Here is a 7409-nt window from a genome sequence, read left to right as displayed (position 1 = left end):
CATAACTCAAACTGCTCATTTGAGAATTAGTCTTTTTCTGAGGTGGACATCTGAGGTTTTCATCAAATTCTCAAAGAAGCCCAGGACCCCAAAAAGGTTAAGAATCATTGGTATAACCAATCAATGCCAGTCAAATGAAAAAAAACAGGGATTGTTTTAACTTTTCATTCTCTTCTTCTATCCAAAAGTCTGGCTCAGATGAATTCATAGAGACACACCGTTTGGTCTCCATTTTTGGTGCATGAGACCATTTTCTATTTCCATTTTTACATTTTCAGCTTCACTCTCATGCTCCAGGTTCCAGATAATTTGGTCATGGTCTGGCTACTCTCCAAAGAGAAATACATTTTTTTAAATGTGCTGCTTATTCATGTTTGATTATAAAGAATTATTCTCAAAAGCATTTCTGAGCTGGAACATTTCTGTTAATTACACTGACACATCGAAGACCAGTTTTCTAGGGGTAAAGTATGCATGAGAAATACAAGATGTCATATGAAGTAGACAGATGGAAAGTTTTTTTAAAAAAATTATATCCAGACAGTCATTATTCTATGTCATTAACGTAGTCTTGGAAGGCAAGTTAGTGAAGAAAATTTGAGAACACATTGTTTTACCAACAAGGAAGTCTGAATAGAATAGTTGCAAAATAGCTCATATGCTTTTGTTGACATGGATCATTTTTCTTTGTTGCCTAGTTTTGCCTTTTTTCTTGAGAAGATATATAAAACCTAGTATGTTGCTGTGTGTAAAATTCTTTTAATTAGGCTGCATGATACAAAGCATGGTTCAGTGAAGGAAACACAGATGTTGGGGTAGAGAAACACACCCAGTTTTATTGCCTATTTTAGCAACTTCTCTGTTCTGTGCCTGAAAACCCTAAGATTAATGCCAACTGTAAGAACTCAGCCTCCCAAGTGGTTGGGTGAAAGAAGACATCTCCTTCCTGAACAGACCTGAAGAAATCAGGGAGAAATCTCTCCTAGAAAACCAGGCAGGCTTAGACTCATTCCATGAATTTAAGAGCCTGCTTTCATTGTCTCTATTAGGAATAAGTAATGGTGATAGAAATCAGTCAAATGAATTCAGTTGCTTCATAAGGTGGTACCAGAAATCTGCTGGATTTGAGGTCCCAATTCCTGAAGTTTAGATTTTAGGTAATTACTGATGCTTATTTGCTGTATGAAGTGCTTCTTTTCTCAAATTCATTTTATGGCTGAATATTTCCAAGCAGAAAATAGGCACCAAATGTCCCCATGTGGCAATAAGTCCCTGTGTATTTTATCCAAAAAGTAATATTAAGTCATGTGTAATAAATACTCATCCTTGAACCTGCTAAGCATCCTGCAGTTCAAGAATTTTGTAATTTTAGACATCCACCAAAAAGAGGTGAGCAGGAGCCATGAAGCGTATTCAGGATGGCCCTTACCTTCACACTCCAATATTTTCTATCCACCAATCTTAGTTCTGCCCTATGAAAGCACACACAATAAGCTTAATCCTGTGGCTACAAGGCAGGCCTTCAGATAAGTTTAGACAGCTATCATGCCAGCACTAAGCCCTTTCTTCCCTGAGTAAATGCCTCCAGAGCACTGAACCAGTCCTTGCATAACATGCTTTCCAAGTCACTCACTGCTATAGACTAAATGTCTGTGTCTCCTCCAAATCCCTTTGTTGAAGCCCTAATCTTCAGTGTGACAGCATTTAGAGATGGGGCCTTAGGAGATAATTAAGTTTAGGTGGACTCAGGAAGGCATAGCCCCTATGATGAGATTAGTGCCCTTAGAAGATGAAGAGATCAGAACTCGCTCTCTGTGTACATGCACCATGGAAAGGCCATGTGAGAACGGGAGCCCTCACCAAAACTCCAACCATGTTGGCACCCTGATCTCAGACTTTCAGCTTCCTAAACTTTGAGAAATAAGTCTTTTGGTTTAAGCCATCCAGTCTGAAGTATTTGTTATTGTAGCCTAGGTGACCAAGATACCAACCTTGTCCCTCTTCTCTGAATGTGCTCCAGGTTATTCCTATTTCTCCTAAGCTAATATCAGCTAGAACTAAATATAACATGTTATCAATCCAGGGAACTGCCCCACCCCATATCCTTGAGGTTATGATTCTGCTTATGTGGCTTAAGCCTATATTCTGCCATACTTGAATAAACCTTCCTCTCTTTCCTTGGTACTCTCATTTTAAAAGATTATCTTTCCATGAGTGTGGATGAGAGTTGACTGCTATGTAGTTACTAAATGCTGAGTATAAAGTATAACCTATGATAACACATATATAATATATAATTTATTATATAAATTTATGAGAGCTATGTAACATAAATATTATAACATATATAATATAATGAAGAGAAGTAAGGTGCTTCCCTGCCTGAGAAACTTAGAGGCTAGTCTGAGACACAAAGTAAAAGCATCTAATTATCCTACAAGCCAGCTATTTCCAAAGTCAGAGGAATAAGGCAGCTCATAGAGGGGAGATTCTATAATATGCTAAGGTAAGCAGGGATCATTCTAGAGAGAACATGGCACTTGGCAATAGAATTGCTAGCTAAAGAGAAGCCTAATAATTCACTCATTCCACAAATATTTATTTTTACACTTATTACATTCCAGGAACTAAAAGGGAAAATTAATTTAATTAGGACTCAGAGAATGTCCTCATGTAACCTATTTTCTAGAAGCATCAAGGATTCCCCAAGTGCTCATATGCTTTTCTAAACAGGCCTTCTGGAAAGCAGAAGAGAGTGCCAAAATCAGTTAACACTTCCTTTACAGTAGTCCACTGAGAAGAAAAGAGACACATGAGAACTTTGCATCCACATCTGTCCCCAATTATGACTGATTTTCACTCTGCTCAGATGCATTTAGTGTGGATACCCTTGTTGGCTTATATGACTGAGTCATTGGCATTAGACCCGAAGAAAATAAAAGACACTGGTCACTCACAGGATGGCGATTATGCCTGGGCTCATCATGAAAGAACCCACCCATTGCAGGGATCTGTGCATGGTCTCCTCCTCATGGTCACCCTCAGAGACTAGAAACTAAGTCCAAATATAGAAAAAGTACATCATGGATCTATTAGAATATAACAGAACTGAGAGAGATTTCAGAAAATATCTAGTGCCAAAAAGGGCAGTAGCTTTCTTTTGTTTTAATCTCATGTACATTTTTGGCATTGAAAGTACTCCAAAGAACAGAAGTGGCTTCTTGTAGCATCGTGTTGAGATGAAGTCTGACCCTGCAGATGGATTCAGTGGAATGTTTAGTAATTGATTAGCTATGACTGCCTTTGGCATAGAAGGAGTAAGTTGGGAAATTAGTGCCACATATTTGCAATTTAGTTTAATGCCCTCATTATACAAATGGAAAAACTAGGACCAGAGAGACAATACCTTCCCCGAGGTCACACCGCTGGTGCAACATATTACCAACACTGGGATCAATAGGTCCTTCTGTTTTCCTACATATCTTCCTTTTTAATTTCAACCTTTGCTTCAGAAAAATTAATCCTAGACCCTAAGTCAGATGATCTTGGATTTGGTCCTGGCTTTGTTAACTAAAAAGATGAGCAACCTATTAGAATTTCTTACAGTAGTAAATCCTAGAAGAGACCGCAAGGATAGCCCAATCAATGAGCTCATTCTGTAGGTGAGAAAATGGGTCCAGAGAGGTTTTCATGAATTAGTAGAAGAGCTAGGATTAGAACATATTTCCAAAGTCTTGTGCCTGATACTCCTTCACAGTGTCCTTTCTTATTTGTAAAATCTATTTATTAAATAAGCATTCATTGGGTACCTGGCATGTGACATGCATTGGGCCATTGTCAGGGGGATATAAAGGTAAGTTCATGGTTTAGTAGGGGAACTGGTTGTTCAAATACTTTTCTTACAGTTTGATGAGTGCCAAAAAAAGTTTTGTGTAAAGGTGTAAAGTGTCACATAAAGAGAGGGAAGGAGCACTGAACTCTTCCTGAGTCATGACAACATTCACAAATAAGGTGAATGTTTTGTTGAGTCTTAAAGTATAAATAGGAGTTTCATAAGAATACAGAGTGGGCCAGGGCATTCCAGATAAATAGTACCACATGAGAAAAGGCACAGAAATATGAAGAGGCATGACATAGCTTAACAACCACAAGTCATCTGGAAACTAAAGAAAGGTAGAAAAGATCTTGTGCATGACACTAAAGGATGCAGACTTGACCTAGGAAACCAGTGATGAGTCATTAGCATATCAGAAAAAAGAGAGGGGCAGGATCAATTCCTTGCTTTGGAAAGATAATGATAAAATTGTGAACAGAAGAATCAGAAGTTTAGGAGACCAGCTAGGAAAAAATTGCTGGGGACTATATGAGAGAAAATGGCAGCCTCCGTAAAGCTAGTAATGCAGTAGAAATGTGTAGAGAACTGATTCAGAGACCATTGCAGAGTTATAATCAATGTCCTTGATTTATGTTGGATACAAGAGCTAAGGGAGAGAAAATAACCAAGAAATGAAAATAATGCATTATGCTTATCTTATAGGATAATTTAAATGAAATAAGGTTGTGGATAAGAAAGTACTTGGGGACAAAAACAACAACACACAAAGCTCTTTAATATGTAAGGCATTTCTATTATCACAAGATCTTATTACCAAATACTATGTTGGTTTGCTTTTTGGCACAAAGACATGGGTCAAATGCATTTTGAACAAAGAAACATGACAAAAGGAAAAGTGCAATGTATGGCGTTGGATTTATCCATTTGCTCCTTCAACAGTCATTGGCAACATTATGGATTAGGCTTTGCAAAGTGGGAGAAACAGAGATGAACCAACCATACACTCTGTGGAAGCATCAAAGGTTATTGTTTACATTTGCTTTAAGAAACTTACCTATTTCAGTAAAGAAGCACCCTCTCAGAGTTTCTCCAACCAAATTATATAATAGACCTTTGAAGAGAACTACCTTAGGTGAATGGCAGAAGATGTTTAAATGTGTGAATCTGGTTTAGCTACTCCACCAATAAGCTGCCAAATTGAGCTTTTTGGTAATTATCAAAACATCTGTAATAGGATTAGTGTGTCAGAAACAGCTGCTGCTTTCTTGGTAGGAGAAGGAGGTGGGGAATTGGGACACAGACTTCACTTTAGCCCAGATGTTTCTCATTTGGAGAAAGGATAAAGGATAGACACTGAGTCAGTGAGAAGGCATCAAGACAAAAGTGAAAAAGGACATGATTTCAAATTGCACTGGCCCTAAGTTGACTCAAGTGCATACCATGGACATGTGATGAGCAAAGCTTCCCTGCTCTCCACAGTCCTGGGAGCTAGACTTGTTTGCCAAAAAATGTCCTAGTAAAAATATTTATATGAAAACAACACAAAGGCAGTGTTAAGAGCACTGCTGACCCCTTACAGTTTGACCTCATCTTTCCACCGCATTAAGAACTTGGAAAATCTCCCTCTCTATGTGAATGATGCAAGACTCTTGGTTACACTAGGTGGTTGAGCACTTCCTTCTGGCTATGAGCCTTCAAAGACTGGGAGGAGCACGTGGGAAGCTCCAGTGAATTACAGGAATACTTCCATGAAATAGGCTGCTTCTGCTGAGAAAGGTTGTACAAGTTACTACAAAATTTAGACTCTAGCTCTCTACTTGTAGAGTAACCTGGCTGAATCCAACCATGTATTCAAGTAATCAATGGGCAAATATTTATTGAGCACATACAATGTATAAGGCAATGTGCCAAATGCAAGGACAGCATGTAATGGGACAGACAAATTTCCTGCCCTTATTTTTCCTCATAGCCCAGGGAAAATATGATTGCTCAAGTAAGAATTTAAATTGCAATTGTCATAAATATTGCAAAAGACAGCTGACCAATGAATTTAGTCATGTCATAGTTTTTACAACTTTAGGCTGTTCTGCATGTGTGCAAAGTGTTGGTCATTATGTTTCGGAATCCAGTAAAACCAGAATCTAATAAAAATGAGCCTTCAACTCCCATTTTTTAAATTAGAACATTATCTTAGGCCCTCCCTCTTTGGTACTACCTGTGACAATTTTCTGCCTTCCCTTCGTCCAATATCTACTCAACTTCTGACTCATTAGCTCCCATTCTGTGTGCTTTTGTTTTTACTGATGAGAATTCTGTTTTTGCATCCATCATGCACAATGGAACACCCTTCTAGGAGAAGATTAGACAAGGATGACTTCACCTAACTAATGGTCAGTCCCAGGACAGAGCTAGACTCAGAGGGGGCCTTTAGGGATAGGGCTGAGCAAACCCTTTGGCCAATTATGAAGGCAAGCCTTCTCTTTGATGGCCTGCACCTCCTCAGTAGGCACTATTTCTTCCTGTTCTCTTTTTTCTTTCTTTCTTCACTTAGAACAACCTTTTTCCTCATCTCTAGCTTCCAAAATCGTATGAGTTCTTCAAATATCACCTTAATTGTCACCCTTTCTGTGGGATTTTCCTGCTTCCCACATGCCTGATAGGCAGCTCCTTTAAACTCCCTTAGTACTTTGTAGTTCTCTTGGGATATCAGAGCCTGTCTTATTTTATTTTGCTGATATTTTATTTTGCTTCTAACTAGAATGAAATTGTGTCTTATTCATCTCTGTATTCTATGCAGCCAGTGGTACAAAACTTTACATACAGTATGTACTTGATTAAAATACTTTAATATAGATCTTCAAGTTAAAGTAAGCTTATTTTTGAATCTTGACACTGCCTTTTACAAGGAGACAATTCGCTTATCTCTGGACCTGCTTATTCATCTCATCAAAAAGTAGAATAACAACAGTGACTTCATAGGGTTGCTAGGAGCAGCAAATGATGTGTCATATGGAAATCCCTAGCCTAGAATATGGCTCATTGGGGAATTCTATAAGTGTTTGTTACCTTTTCTTCTCAATATTGTTTATTGAATTAAAAATGAATTGAAACTAAGAAAACTGAATTTGAAAGATATTGAATAACCCACACTTTCCCAAAATTCTACTTCACCTTCTTTTTTTGTAATTCCATTGTTTAGAGCAAGGGTCTGTAGTCAAAACCTATGGGCCAAATCTGGTCAAACACTTGATTTTGCAAATAAAGTTTACTGAAACACACTGTGCACATTCATTTACATATTTGCTATGACTTCTTTCACATTACACCTGTAAAGTTCAATAGCTGCAACAGAGATCTTATGACCATGGCTGACAATGCCTGAAATACTTAATCCCTTAATCCCTAGCCTTTTGCAAGAAAGATGGTTTCTAGTTAAGTTGGGGCTCTTTTTTCAGAAAACTTCTATGAATATTCAAATATACTATCTCCAATAGGTGATGTGTCAAGTCACTTGCACTTGTTGTCATATTATCTTAGATCAAATTACCAGATGAGATTTTAAAGCAAATAGTAA

Source organism: Pongo abelii, chromosome 9 (genome assembly GCF_028885655.2).
Source record: "Pongo abelii isolate AG06213 chromosome 9, NHGRI_mPonAbe1-v2.0_pri, whole genome shotgun sequence".
Taxonomy (NCBI): Eukaryota; Metazoa; Chordata; class Mammalia; order Primates; family Hominidae; genus Pongo; species Pongo abelii.
This window is presented reverse-complemented; position numbering follows the sequence as displayed.